The sequence below is a fragment of the Ochotona princeps genome, chromosome 6 (assembly GCF_030435755.1).
Source record: "Ochotona princeps isolate mOchPri1 chromosome 6, mOchPri1.hap1, whole genome shotgun sequence".
Classification (NCBI taxonomy): Eukaryota; Metazoa; Chordata; class Mammalia; order Lagomorpha; family Ochotonidae; genus Ochotona; species Ochotona princeps.
Genome location: NC_080837.1, coordinates 59,596,754 through 59,610,490, shown reverse-complemented (window position 1 = coordinate 59,610,490; position 13,737 = coordinate 59,596,754). Strand labels below are relative to the sequence as shown.

General features: G+C 39.3%; 1 pseudogene; it reads left to right on the top strand.

Annotated features, from left to right (window-relative positions):
• The window catches only part of LOC101523926 (heterogeneous nuclear ribonucleoprotein A/B-like), a 92,557-nt pseudogene extending 82,237 nt beyond the window's left edge, over positions 1-10,320 (top strand).
• The last annotated feature ends 3,417 nt before the right edge of the window (positions 10,321-13,737 follow it).

Here is a 13,737-nt window from a genome sequence, read left to right as displayed (position 1 = left end):
AAGAGATAAATGATATTGGAAGGTGTCATAATGTATGTGGAAATGTCTGCTATGGTATTTTTGTGGCTTAATGTTCACTGCTTGAATCATTATCCAGTGGTTGCTTTTGGTTCAGGATTCCATCTTTTTAAAAATGCTTTTATTTACTTATTTGAACGACATAAACATTCCTCCAAACACACACACACACACACACACACACACACACACACACTATCTTTTGTCTGCTCCATCACTCTCCAAATCAACTTTAAAATCTGTAGCTGGACTATACTGAAGCCAGAAGCCAGGGAGCAGTCTGTGGCTCAACCAGATTTAGATCAAGATTCAGGAACCAGAAATTCCATCTGGGTTTCACACTTGGGTGTCAGAAGCACAAGTATCATCTACTGCAACACGGAGCTGCATGGAAAGCAGAGTAGCCAGGCTTGTACAGGGACAAGGATGTGGAATAGGAGCATGCAAGCTTCATCCGCTGTGATGCAACACTGGCTCCTAAGATTGTATCTTTAATGTCATTGGAAAAAGCTAAACAGACTCTTGACAAATGTAATACTAATTCCTTATGTTTTGTCTGGGTTTATAGCATTTGATTTATTTCTGCACACAGCCCACAGTCCACATCTTTTGTTGGAGATAGACTCAATGCCCTTACTATGGCTGCTAAGCTCAGATTAATTAATTATATAATTAGAAGACAGTATAAAGTTTCTCACATATAAAGCTGTATGAAGACACATTTTTAAAAGAACATTTGTTGTTTGAAAAACTAACACCAAACAAAGGTCAAAGTGATTCCAATGTAGAAGCCTAGGTAGTGCTCCCAAAACTTACGTATCAATGGTCATTTCTGAGGTGGCTAAAATCTGGGACTACTTGCCTGAATATGTACTACAGATGTATGCTTTGGTTGTGGGAACATCAGCTTTACTCTCTGATCCCATGTTCAATTTTTAGCTAACTCTATCATCCAGCATATGTTTGTTCCAAAATGTAGAAGTCACGTAACTACTTGTAGAACATTTGGATATTCAAATTTTAAATTCCAATTATTTAAAAATATATTTATTTATTTAAATGGTACAATAAGAGAGTGGGAGTATGAAAAATCTCCCATCTGCTTGTTCACTTGAATGCCTGCAACACCTGGATCTGGGCCAGGCTGAAGACAGTAGTGTGAAACACCTTCCAATTCTTAACAATTCAGAAAGGAGGAGAGAAAAATATTGATAAATGAAAGGAATGAGACTTGATTCATATATTAGTTGTAAATGTAGTGTTTAGTTACATAAGTGATTTTCTGGAAATGACACATTTGTAGAATAAACATTCTTTCATGATGTTGAAGTAAAATATATATTTGGAACAAAAGGTATCTTCAACATTTTGCCACAATTTGTTATATATGTATGTATCCAATTATGTAAATTTATTGTTAAAGCACTTGAATGCAAGTTGAGATATTATAATGCTGCGTGCATAAATACTTCAGTTTCCAACTTTTATATCATATTGCTGTTTTCACACCTAAGACCATTTTTAGTAATGTGATGGTATTATCTAGTATGCATTTGTAGTTAAGTTTCTGCAAATACTTTCAGAATGCTTTAGCTCTGAAACAAATGTTTTCATACAATTCTTTTTGTCAAGTGAATAGAATTCTCACATTAATGTGTTATAATTTTGTTTTCTCAAAATAGACATTAATTATTAAATAGGCTTGGATTTCCATAGCCTTAAGCTGCCAATGGAACCCACTGGAATAATTTTCTGGATTGAGAAATGCTAACTGCTGACACCAAAGAATGTTAATCAGCAACCAGCCTGACCATGATTTTCAAGGTGCTAATCACTTGGAAAAATTGTCAGTGATTGGCTCAGTCTATAGATAATTACTAATTGAAAAGCAGCTAGAATAGTGAGAAGGTATATTAGCATGTTAATAGGTCTTTGTGCCCAAAGGGTTTGGATTATTAATTATGAAGACTGAATTAGCCAGATGGGCAGGATTGATTAGCATGCTGGTATTTCTTGGCATCCTATGGTGGTTGAGAGTAAACAAAGTGACCATAACCATTCTGGCACAGTTTATTTTCATCTAATTCCTTGCCCCTCGTAGATAGCAATAGGGTTATTTTTATAGTTAGAGAATTGAGAATTAGTAATTCTGGAAGCTAATAACTAGCAAAGCACCTAGTGCTTTCTACCTTGACTTAAATCAGTCTTCTTGTGCCTTGTTTTTCTCTGTCTCTCATTAATCAAAGCTGCATGGTAGAGAAAAAAGAACCAACACTGGAATTCTATAGACTTACCTCCTAATCCTACTGCTGGGCAATCCAATTAGTAATCTCTTTGTACCTCAGTTTCCTTATCTATAACATGAAAATGCTGGACTAGATAGTCTCCTGAGATCGTTTCCAGATTTGAGATTTTATAGAACTGTGTAGACTCATTCATGTTGAAAGATTTGTAGTAAAAAAAAAATGGGCTAAAAAAATGTTTCACAAGACTTACCAAATTAATATTTCAAATGACAGCAATTTCTATAAACAAACAAACCAGTGGCTTCCTGCATGGACATCATTCCTAGGCAAGTAGGCAGTTGTTTTGTTTGCTCCTTTCTAGAACTCTCAGTGAATACACAAGTATTGTGAGACTCCTAGGAAGGACAGAGGGAAGAGATGAACAACTCCACTCATTAGAAAATGTTAAATATTATTTTGAATCCAAATAAGAAGAAGGGATTTTTTTTCCAGATTTTTTTTTACTTTAGTGATTTCAATAGTAGTAAGGTAAAAACTGAGTATAATTTTCCTGTAATTGTGACATGAAGAATTCAGTATATACTAAAGGATACTTTCTTAATGAATTTGAAGCTTTTGTCAGAGATAATTCTGCTTTCTACATTTAATGAGTGCTTACCATTTGGTGCGCAGGTGAAAGTGTTTTTATAGATCTACTATTTGTAAAAACATAAAACAAAAAACAACAGATCATTTTATTTTCATCTGAAAGGCAGAGTTACAGAGAGACAGCAGGAGAGACACAGAAATAGAGATCCTTCATCTGCTGGCTCACTCCAGAAAATGGTCCCAGTAGCCAAAGCTGAGCCGATCCAAAGCCAGGAACTAGGAGCCTCCTCTATGTCTCCCATCTTGATGCAGGGCTCCCAGGACTTGGGCCATCCTCCATTGCTTTACTAGGCTATAACCAGGGACAACAGGGGAGCAACCAGGGCACAACCCAGGCCCACATAGGATGCCAGTGTCCCAGGTGGAAGCATGGCCTGCTATTCTAAGGTATCAGCTCCATGGAGTTACATTTATAATTAACTCTCACAAAAACAGCATGAGATCAAATTCCTCAGGGCATCACCTAACAAATATAGAAACTAGAACAATATGGGGTGTGTAGTCCATCCACCTAAATGAATAGGATGAGCTGGAGTTTAAACTAAATTCCATGTCTTCTGAAAGAGACTTATCATTCAGGGGAAGTTTATAGGTTTTGTCTTCTCCATTTTTGTCTTCTCCAATTACTTTTCAGTAATCATGTTTCCCAGTAGCTTTTCTGACAATTATGCCATAGGAATGATAGAAGAACTAAGGGGCTTGGGGGCTGAGATTAGGGCTGTGGTGTGCTTTATCAGGCTAATCTGCTTGCTGTGCTGGCATTCCATATGGATATTGATTTGTGTCCTAGCTGTTCCACTTCTGATTCTGCAGAGGATGACTCACGTGGGACACAGGGAAGAAGCTCCTGGCTTCCAGCTTGGACCAACTTAGTCCAGCCATTGCAGTCTATGGGGAGTGAACCAGTGGTGGAAGATCTCTCTCTCTCTTTCCTTCTCTTTCTCACTGTAATTTTGACTTTCAAGTAAAAATAAAGCAAATCTTAAAAAGAAAGAAAGAAAGAAAGAAGAAAAAGAAAGGAAAGAGGGAAGGAAGAAAAGAAAGGAAGATAAGAAAGGAAGGAAGGAAGGAAGAAAGAAAGAAAAAGAAAGAAAAAGATAAGAAAGGGGTTCATTCCATTCTAGTTCTGTCTTCAAAATGCCTGCATCTCATCATACATCAGGTTTTGAAGGTAGAAGTTCAGTGCTGGTATTTAACCTTGTTTCAAGGGGATGCCCCTAACCTGCCACTTTGATTTTTAATAGCTAGTAGTTGGCATTGATAGGTCATCTTAAAATACTCTGTTTAGCTGATACTGGCCCATTCATTCTCAGGTAAAAGAGCCAAAGATGTGGCTCTGATCCCATTGCTCTGTAACACTGCTAAGCTAGTAAATAATTACCAGTGACAATCATGATCATTAAAAGTTGTCAAATGTGTCCTGCATTGCAGGCACTGGGAAAAATATTTTGTAATTATTACATTGCTTCACATCAAAGAATTTCATGAAGTAACTGCTTCATCATTAAACTTTTGCTCATTAATTTTTAAATAAAATTTTAGAAGCAAAATTATGAAAGCAATATGTATTTGTGCTTAATAGCAAAAAACTTATTACTACCAGAAACTTTGCTTGTTATTCTTACCCTGTTTCACTCCTGCTATCCAGAAGCAATCATTTTAAATTATTTTGATTCTTTAAGCATTTATCTTCAAGTCTCTAGATATATTAGGCTATACAACTGCATAATAAATTGAATTGGCTGTCTTTTGTGTTGTTCCATCTATACGGGATGTCCTGGACAGGCAAATCTGTGGAGAAGGATAGCAGACTAGTGGTTATTGGGGCTGGGATAGGAGGGATGTGGGATTGGAGTGGGGCTGGGAGAAGTGCTTGACTGTTTACTTGGTATAAGGTTTCTATTGGGGGACATGAAAATGTCCTGCCGTTAGGGAATGGATGTGATTATGAATATAATCAAACTAGTGAATTGTACAATTAGAAATATTTAAAATAGTGAATTGTGTATGATGTGAAAATTACTTTAATAAAAAAATCAGATGGCACTATGGTCAGAAAGTCATCTTGCTTAATTTTTACTTACTAGCATTACATATTTATAATTTTTATCAACTTTTTTAGCATTAGGGAAATTAAGCCAATAAAGGTTAAGTTTTTTGAGATCACACTGGTAGTAATCCTAGGATTTGGTCCCAAGTGGTATAACTCCTCAGGTTGCACACATAACCGCCATGCAGCATTTCTTTTTTTTTTATTATTTAACTTCATTAATTACATTGTATTATGTGACACAGTTACATAGATACTTGGGTTCTCCCACCCCTCCCCAAACCCTCCCACCATGGTGGATTCCTCCACCTTGTTGCATAACCACAGCTCAAGTTCAGTTGAGATTCCCCCATTGCAAGCATATACCAAACATAGAGTCCAGCATCTTATTGTCCAGTCAAGTTCAACGGCTTCTTAGGTATACCCTCTCTGGTCTGAAGACAGAGCTAGCAGAGTATTATCCCAGTCAATTGAAAGCTCCAACATACCATCAGCAAAAATTTACATCATTATGGAATTAATTGACATAGTAATGAGTAACCAATATGTTGAAAGTAAATGCGAGTTCCCAGCCACCTTCTGTGACCACCTCACCTATACTTCAATTTAGTTTATACACAACATATAACATTCAAAACATAACATGTTATACATAACATCATATCATCTTAAATTAAGGCAAACATGTGGTATTTAACCTTTTGTGATTGGCTCATTTCCCTTAGCATTATGGTTTCCAGTTTGGCCCATTTGGCCACAAAGAACTGCATTTTGTTTTTTTTTAATAGCTGAGTAGTATTCCATGGAGTAGATGAACCATAGCTTTCTTATCCAATCCTCTGTTGATGGGCATTTTGGTTGCTTCCATGTTTTTGCAATTGCTGATTGTGCTGCTATGAGCATAGGAGTGCATGTTGGTTTCTCATAAAACAAGTGTTCTGGATATATTCCTAGGAGTGCTATTGCTGGATCATACGGTATGTTGAATTTGAGTTGTTTGAATATTCTCCATACTGATTTCCATAGAGGCTGTACCAGCCTATGCAGCATTTCTTTAAAGGATGGCAATTTTGGTGGTTAGAACTGTGTAACAGAAAAAATCAGACCTTTGATTAATCTTTCTGTTATCTTGAGGCAGAAAATTGAGGAACATGTGAACTTGTACTTAGAAATGCTATTGTTTCTTTTTTTAATTAAATTTATTCATTAATTACATTGTGTTGTAATTACATAAAATCTGGGATTCTCCTCCCACCCACCCCCATGGTGGGTTCCTCCACCTTGTTGCATAACCATAGTTCAAGTTCAGTTGAAATTCCCTCTTTGCAAGTATATGCCAAGCATAGAGTCCAACATCTTATAGTCTAGTCAAGTCCAACTACTTATTGGGTAGACCCTCTCTGGTCTGAGGGCAGAGACAGCAGAGTATCATCCCGGTCAAATAAAAGCACTAACATACCATCTGCAACAATTAACATCTTTATGGAATTAATTGACATGGTATTGAGCAGTCAACATGTTAAAAATAAATGCGATTTCTTAACCACTTTCTGTGACCCCCCATTCACAGTTCAATTTTAGTTTATATAAGACATATGACATAACATCCATAACATTACATGTTATGCTTAACATCATATCATCTTAAATTAAGGCAAACATGTGGTATCTAACCTTTTGGGATTGGTTCATTTCCCTTAGCATTATGGTTTCCAGTTTGGCCCATTTGGCCACAAAGAACTGCATTTTGTTTTTTTTAATAGCTGAGTGGTATTCCACCATATCCAAAAACTGAAAAACAAGAATCACATGATAGTATCAATAGATGCAGAAAAAGCTTTTGACAGAATCCAACACAACTTCCTGCTAAAAGCCCTAACCAAGGTAGGCATAGATGGAAAAATCCACAACATAATCAAAGCAATATATGAAAAACCCAACGCCAGCATCATACTGAATGGAGAAAAACTGGAACCCTTCCCGCTGAGATCTGGAACAAGACAGGGGTGTCCACTTTCTCCACTGCTATTCAACATAGTCCTAGAAGACAAGAAAAAGAAATCAGAGGAATCCAAATGGGAAATGAAGAAGTCAAGCTTTCACTATACGCAGATGACATGATTCTTTATATAGAAGAGCCACGAGGCTCAACACAGAGACTCCTAGAACTTATACGAGAGTTTGGTAGAGTGGCTATTGTTTCTTAACAGCAACATTATCCACACTATCATTAGACATTTTATGTCGTACTACATGTGAAAACAGACTTATTGGATTGAAAGAGTAACATTAAGCTGGATTTATGGCATTCAGTCGAAATTCTATTATGAAAGTAGAACAAATCTGTTTTGCTGCAAGAAGGGTTGTAGTAGCTTCATTCTAATCTCTGCTTAAAGGAGTGATTTTGCAATTAAGCTGTAACTAGTTACTGTCACATTTATGCATGGCCATGACCTATGACTGCTAATAATATAAGTGAACTGCATTCCATTAGTGATCTTAGCAGCAAAGCCAAGATGTATAATTGATTTTTGGTGTTGATTGAATATGTCTAATAAACAACTGCAAAATATCTTTTTTTAGTTTCCAAAACTGATAGAAACAGCCTTTTTTTAATCAAAGCAAAATAACATTGGGGATTAAGAAAATCCCTCTATGCTCCCAGGACTGGTGAATTTGTGCCGGGAAATGGTGTGAGACATCACCAATAGCATAAATATTTAAGCAAGAAACAGATATTGGTGTCCTTGAACATTATAGTCCTGTTTTGTTATGTTTGAGTATTTTGTTTAACATTCAGTAATTCTTTATGTAAACATTTACAAACATAATTAGATTTAAATTCCTATGGTGAAACTTCTGAAATAGTTTTTTAAAGACTTATTTTTATTTGAAAAGCAGATTTATGGAAAGGAGAATAGATAGAGATTTTCCATCTGCTGGTTCACTCCCCAAATAGGTGCAATGGCCAGAGCTGAGCTGATCCAAAGCCAGGAGCCAGGAGCTCACATATGGGTGCACAGTCCCACAGAGTTGTGTCATCCTCTATGCTTTCCCAGGTCATAAGCAGGAAGCTGGATGGGAAGTGGAGCAGCCAGTACACAAACTGGTACCCATATGGGATGCCAGCACCACAGGCACCACAGGGTGAAGGAGTAGTATGTGTCTTAAGTAACTGCTCCTGCCCTAGATAGGTTTTGTGGGGACAGTAATATAGGTAGAAGGTATATCTGCCCTTGAGAGATTTGTCTTATTGCCTGGCAAAATGTACACACAACATTGAAATTGTAAGGTTTCTCAGTGTAAGATATAATTTAATCTCTGTTTTCTGTGATGTCGTGAATGTAGTAGTTGTGGGTATTTGGAGAGTGAAACGGGATGGAAAATGTTTGGATCTCCTCTCTCCATCACTCATCCCTTTTCAAACACACACACACCTTTAAAAAAGAGTTGGTAGCATTGGTTTTAAGAACATGATCATGAATGGAGTTGGGTCTAATTTCTGCCATAAATTGATGAAAGTATTTACTTAAATAAGCCTCCACTTTATTTTTAAAAAATGAATGAAATAATGGAAGGTATCTTAAAGGGATTAAAATAACATAAGGAGTACTTAGCACATTGTCTAACTATAGTTGACAAACACTGAGTGGTGACTTGTGTTATTACTATTAACATCAAAGAAATGCCTGAAAGTTATTAAATATGTTATTCCTACATGTAACCCAAACCCAGCAACTGACATCATTTTTGTAAATTCTATTCGTTGATCATATGTGAAAACCACTTCTTCTCTTTTTTCCCCAATAAACTTATCTTTTTAAAAACATAAATATATCTTTTAATTAGGTTTTCTAGATGTTTTGGTTGGTAATATTTATTTGAGAGGGAGAGTGACGGAGAGGAGATCCAGACATTTTCCATCCCGTTTCACTCTCCAAATACCCACAACTACTAGGGCTAGCCTAGGCAGAAGTCAGCAGCCATAAACTCTATCTAGGTTTCCCACGTGGCTGTAGAGTCTCAAGTACTTAGGCCATCTTCTACCACTTTTCTAGGTCGTTAGCAGGGAGTTGGATTGAAACGGAGCAGCTGGGACTTGAACTCAGTGCTCACATTAAGGGCCAACAACTCTACCCCCTTAAAAATTGCAATTGTATTCTCCATCCTATGTGGTGAGGGTCTGTAGTTTTGCTGTTTCCTCTCTCTCTCTCTCTCTCTCTCTCTCTCTCTCTCTCTCTCTCTCTCCCTCCCTCCCTCCCTCCCTCTCTCCCTCCCTCCCTCCCTCTCTCTCAGAGGCAGGGCCTACAGTTGTCTTTGACTTTATAAATGGCTGGCTTGTACTATGTGATAATGGAGATGTCCCACCCTTCAAATACGGCACAGTGCAGACTTTTTCCCCCCTAAAGATACATTTATTTATTTGAAAGACAAAGTTATAGAAGAAGAAGAGACCTCTATCCACTTGTTTACTCCCCAAATGGTACAATGGCCAGGACTAGACCAGGCCAAAACCAGGAACTGGGAGCTTCATGTGGTTCTCCCATGTGGATGCAAGGACCTAAGCATTTGGGCCATCTTCCACTACTTGCTCAGGCATATTAGCAGAAAGCTGGATTGGAAGTGGAGCCAATCCAGGTCTCTGGAATTGAATGGGACCAATATGATATGCCATCATTGGAAACAGTGGCTTGATTAGCTGTGTACAACAGTCCCTGATCATGCATACTGTTAAGGTTGAGTCTATACAGACTTTCACAAGCAGTAGGGTTGTAATGCTTGCAGTGAAAACTTAGCCAGGAACAGGCATTTCCAGAATCACAGCTTGCTTTTCAAGATTTGCTGCCATGCATCTTTCCCGACAGTGTCAGAAAAATATTCCTTAATGGTCTGACCTGTGGTACCAGCAAAAAAAAAAAAAATACATTTAAAGGACCATTTTCATTTTAGAGAAGTCATTAATTGTGCAATAAAAATGAATCCTAACACTGGATATCAAGTAGATTCAGGTTGATCCTTTTCAAAGATGCAATCAGTGTAGATAAAGTCCTGGACCAGATACAGTATGGGCAGGATGGCTGTATCACCAGCTCTGAAAAAGTTGTGGCTATCAAGGAACCAGTGAAGGCAATCTTTGTAGTGGAGTGACTCCTCGGGCTACTGTGGGAAAGATCAAGGAGAACTTTGGTGAGTTTGACTACAGTGAGGCCTTTGAGCTTCCAGTCGATCCAAGGTGGGGGTCTTATTTGTATCACTTTTACAGAGGAAGGCCCCTTGAAGAAACTTCTGGAAAATAAGTTCCATACCTTTAGTGGAAACAAGTGTGACATCAAGGTGACCCAGCCCAAAGGGATTTGAGGGATGACAAGAGCAGCCAGCACCTGTATACGCTGGGTTTGGCTATGGAATAGATGCTATTATGTACAGAATTTAACATGGCAGACTTTCTTGGCTTGTCCCATGTCAATCTTATTGAAGATTTTACCCTGGAAATCAGTCTCTTGTTTAGTATTTCTAGAGTGCTGGTTGTTTCAGTCAATGTATGGTGTCATAGTAGGCGTGGCTGAGTTATGGGTTGATTTTATCACCAGGTTTTCCTGAACCACATGGAAGAAGAGTTGGCTTCCTGCCATCACTGTGTAGCCTGGACCTGTGGAACTTAGTTTAAAGAGTAATTGTGAGACCTGCATTTTGATATAGTGGCATCCCATATGGGTACCAGTTCGAGTCCTGGCTGCTTGGCTTCCAATCCAAGCTCTGTGCTCATACACCTAGGAAAATGGCAAGAATGGTGTAAATCCTTGGGACCCTGAGACCATGGGAGAGACCCAGAGAAGGCTGCTCACTTTTGCCTGACCCAGCCCCAGCTGTTGAAGCCATTAGAAAGTGAACCTGTTGATGAGGAGTTCTCTGTGCTTTTTTCTCTCTGTAATTCTGCTTTGCAAATAAATAATATAAATTTAAAAATTTTAACATAATTTTTTTAAAAAATTATTTATTTACTTATTTATTGTTGGAAAGGCAGACTTACAGAGAGAAGGAGATACACAGAGAAAGATCTTTCATCTGCTTGTTCACTCCTTGTGGCCACAAATTAAGCCGATCTGAAGCCAGGAGCTTTTTCTGGGTCTCCCACGTCGTGCAGGATCCCAAGGCTTTGCGTCATCCTCCACTGCTTTCCTAGGCCACAAGCAGGGAACTGGATGGGAAGTGGAGCAGCTGGGATATGACGCAGCACCCATACAGGATCCTGGCATGTACAAGGCGAGGACTGTAGCTACTAGGTTAATATATGTATATATACATATTATATCTATATTACATATAAATATGTAAAATAAACTGTATCTCAGAAAGGCAGTGTCAGCCTTTCTCCACCTTTAGTTTTATATTATTTGTGTCATAGATTTCCTGTAACATAAGTGTTAATTTTGCTGTAATTTTTGGTACTCATTGGGAGAGTAATGTACTGTAAGGTATTTCATACATGTCATGGTTTTACCATGATCTGGATATTGAAAGCACATAAGATTTTGAACTAAAAATTGACTCCCCCCACCTTGTGATTTCAGCATTAGCTTAAATGATGATTTTGTCCATGGCAAGGTTTCATCTATGTCCTTCTTTAGCTCCCTTGTATACAGTGGGAATTTATTCATTTTAATTATTTTTATGCAAAAATTTCTCTCAGACTGTGCCTTTTTTCAGTTCTCAATATCTCTCCTTTTAATTTATATATATATAATGGTGTGAGCAAAGTTTGTGCATTTCATATGTACAGATTTAAGAACATGATGATATTTCCTACTCCACCCTCTCTCCTGCCTTCTCCAGATAAACCTCCTGATGGTAGTCACCTGTGCCTTCAGACTCCCAGATGGTCCACAAATGTTGTGATTGGCTTTTGGTGTCTACCACTCTTCTAAATAAGTTCACCAAAGCCATCATGCCTTCACTGCCCCTACTGCTGAGGGACATTTCCAGGCCTTACCTCTTTTGTTCAAGTTTAAATTTAAATTGAATTGAATTTATTAATTTTTTTTACACAGTTGAGAAGGATGTGTGCCCATGGTAGGCCATGGATTAGGGTTGAGTAGGGTTGAGGTATGGAAAAAGGAGAGTGATAGATATGCTTCTATTTTTTTTCTTCTTTCCTGTATCTGCAAGAGGTGGATAGAATAGAGGGAGCCACTCCTTGCTGCCAAACCACACCATCATCCTGGGATGGGAGACAGTCATTTGATATCATCTTAGAGACCCTGATGTGAGGAAGAATGTTATGAAGGTATTACTTGAGTGGTTTTGATGGTTCTGAGACATGTTGGTTTCATTGCTTCAGAATTGAGAAAATCTTTCCAAGACCCATACGGGTCTGCCCCCAGTTCTAACTTGCACGCTCATCAGTGGGAGCAGTACCCTAGCAGAAAAGTCCCTGAAGTTTCCCTAACAGGCTCACCCCCAGCCCTGGATTTGAGCATTCCAGTGAGTGCTGTGGCCCACTCTGGTATGGCCCACCTCACCTCAGCATTCACCATAGTTGCTGCAGCCTGGGGCCCGAGTCTTAGCCCAGGTAAGCAGGTACAGCAACATAGCACAGCCTGGCCAGGCTTCGGTCCCAGCCCTTATGTAAACTGGCAAGTGTTATGGCTCATCCTGGCCTGGCCTGCACCTTATCCTGTCTCTCACATCTGTCAGTTGATGCTGCAGTCTGGCCTGGCCTGGCCTGCTACTAGTCCTAACTCTTGCTGGAGGGTGCTGTGGTCTAGCCCTGCTCAGCCTGCCTCTATCCCTGGCTCTCATGTGTACTGGCAGGTGAAGTAGTCTGCCCTGGCAGGCCCATATTCTGTCCTGGCTCCTGTACATGCCAGTGGGTGCTAAGGCTTAGCCCAGCCCCAGCCTGAGCACTGCCATGTATCAGCCCTCACACATACTGATGAGTAGTACAACCTTACCTGGCTTGGCCCATTTGAGCCCATGATCTCATGTTCACCAGTGGGAGCTGTGACCTAGTAGGAGAGTTCCCCAAGTTCCCTCACCAGGTCCACTCCCAGACCTAGCTTTCATGTGTGCTGGTACATAATAGACCCCTGCCCATCATTATCCACCCCCAGTCCTGACCTTTGCATGTGTTGGCTAATGATGTGGTCTGTTGGCATTGAAACTTGGGCTAGCCCAGCCTGCTCGCAATTCCAGTTTTCGTAAGTGTTGGTGAGTTCCATGGTCAAGCCTAGTTTGGCCCAACACCAGCTCTAGCTCTTTTGCAAACTGCAGGCTCACAGGGTGTCTCACGGGCAGTACAAAGGCACAGGGGTGAGCCCACAGATCCCCTGAAGAATCTGCCCTAAACCTGGTTCCCTTTTGTGCCCATTGGTATCATGTTAACTCCTCCATCCTCCTGGAAACACATACATCTCTTTCCTCTGGTTGTACCTTCTCAACCTTGATAGCTGTAATCAGCTAAATTTATTTCTTCAAATTTTATTTGTTGACATCCTAACTCCCAGTACCTCAGAGCATGAATCTGTTTGGAGTTAGGGTCTTTAAACAGGTCATTAAGCTACAATTACATTTTTTAGGGTAAACCCTACTCCCGTATGACTGGTGTCCTGTGACTGGATGAAGACACAGAGACACACAAAAGGAAAGCCGTGTGAAGATTCAAGAGAAGGTAGCCATCTAACACCCAAGGAAAGGAGTATTGCTATCCTCAGTATAATGGCTTGTTCCTTCTGAAACACCTCTGCCCACCCTCCCCTTCTCTACAACCTTCTCTTG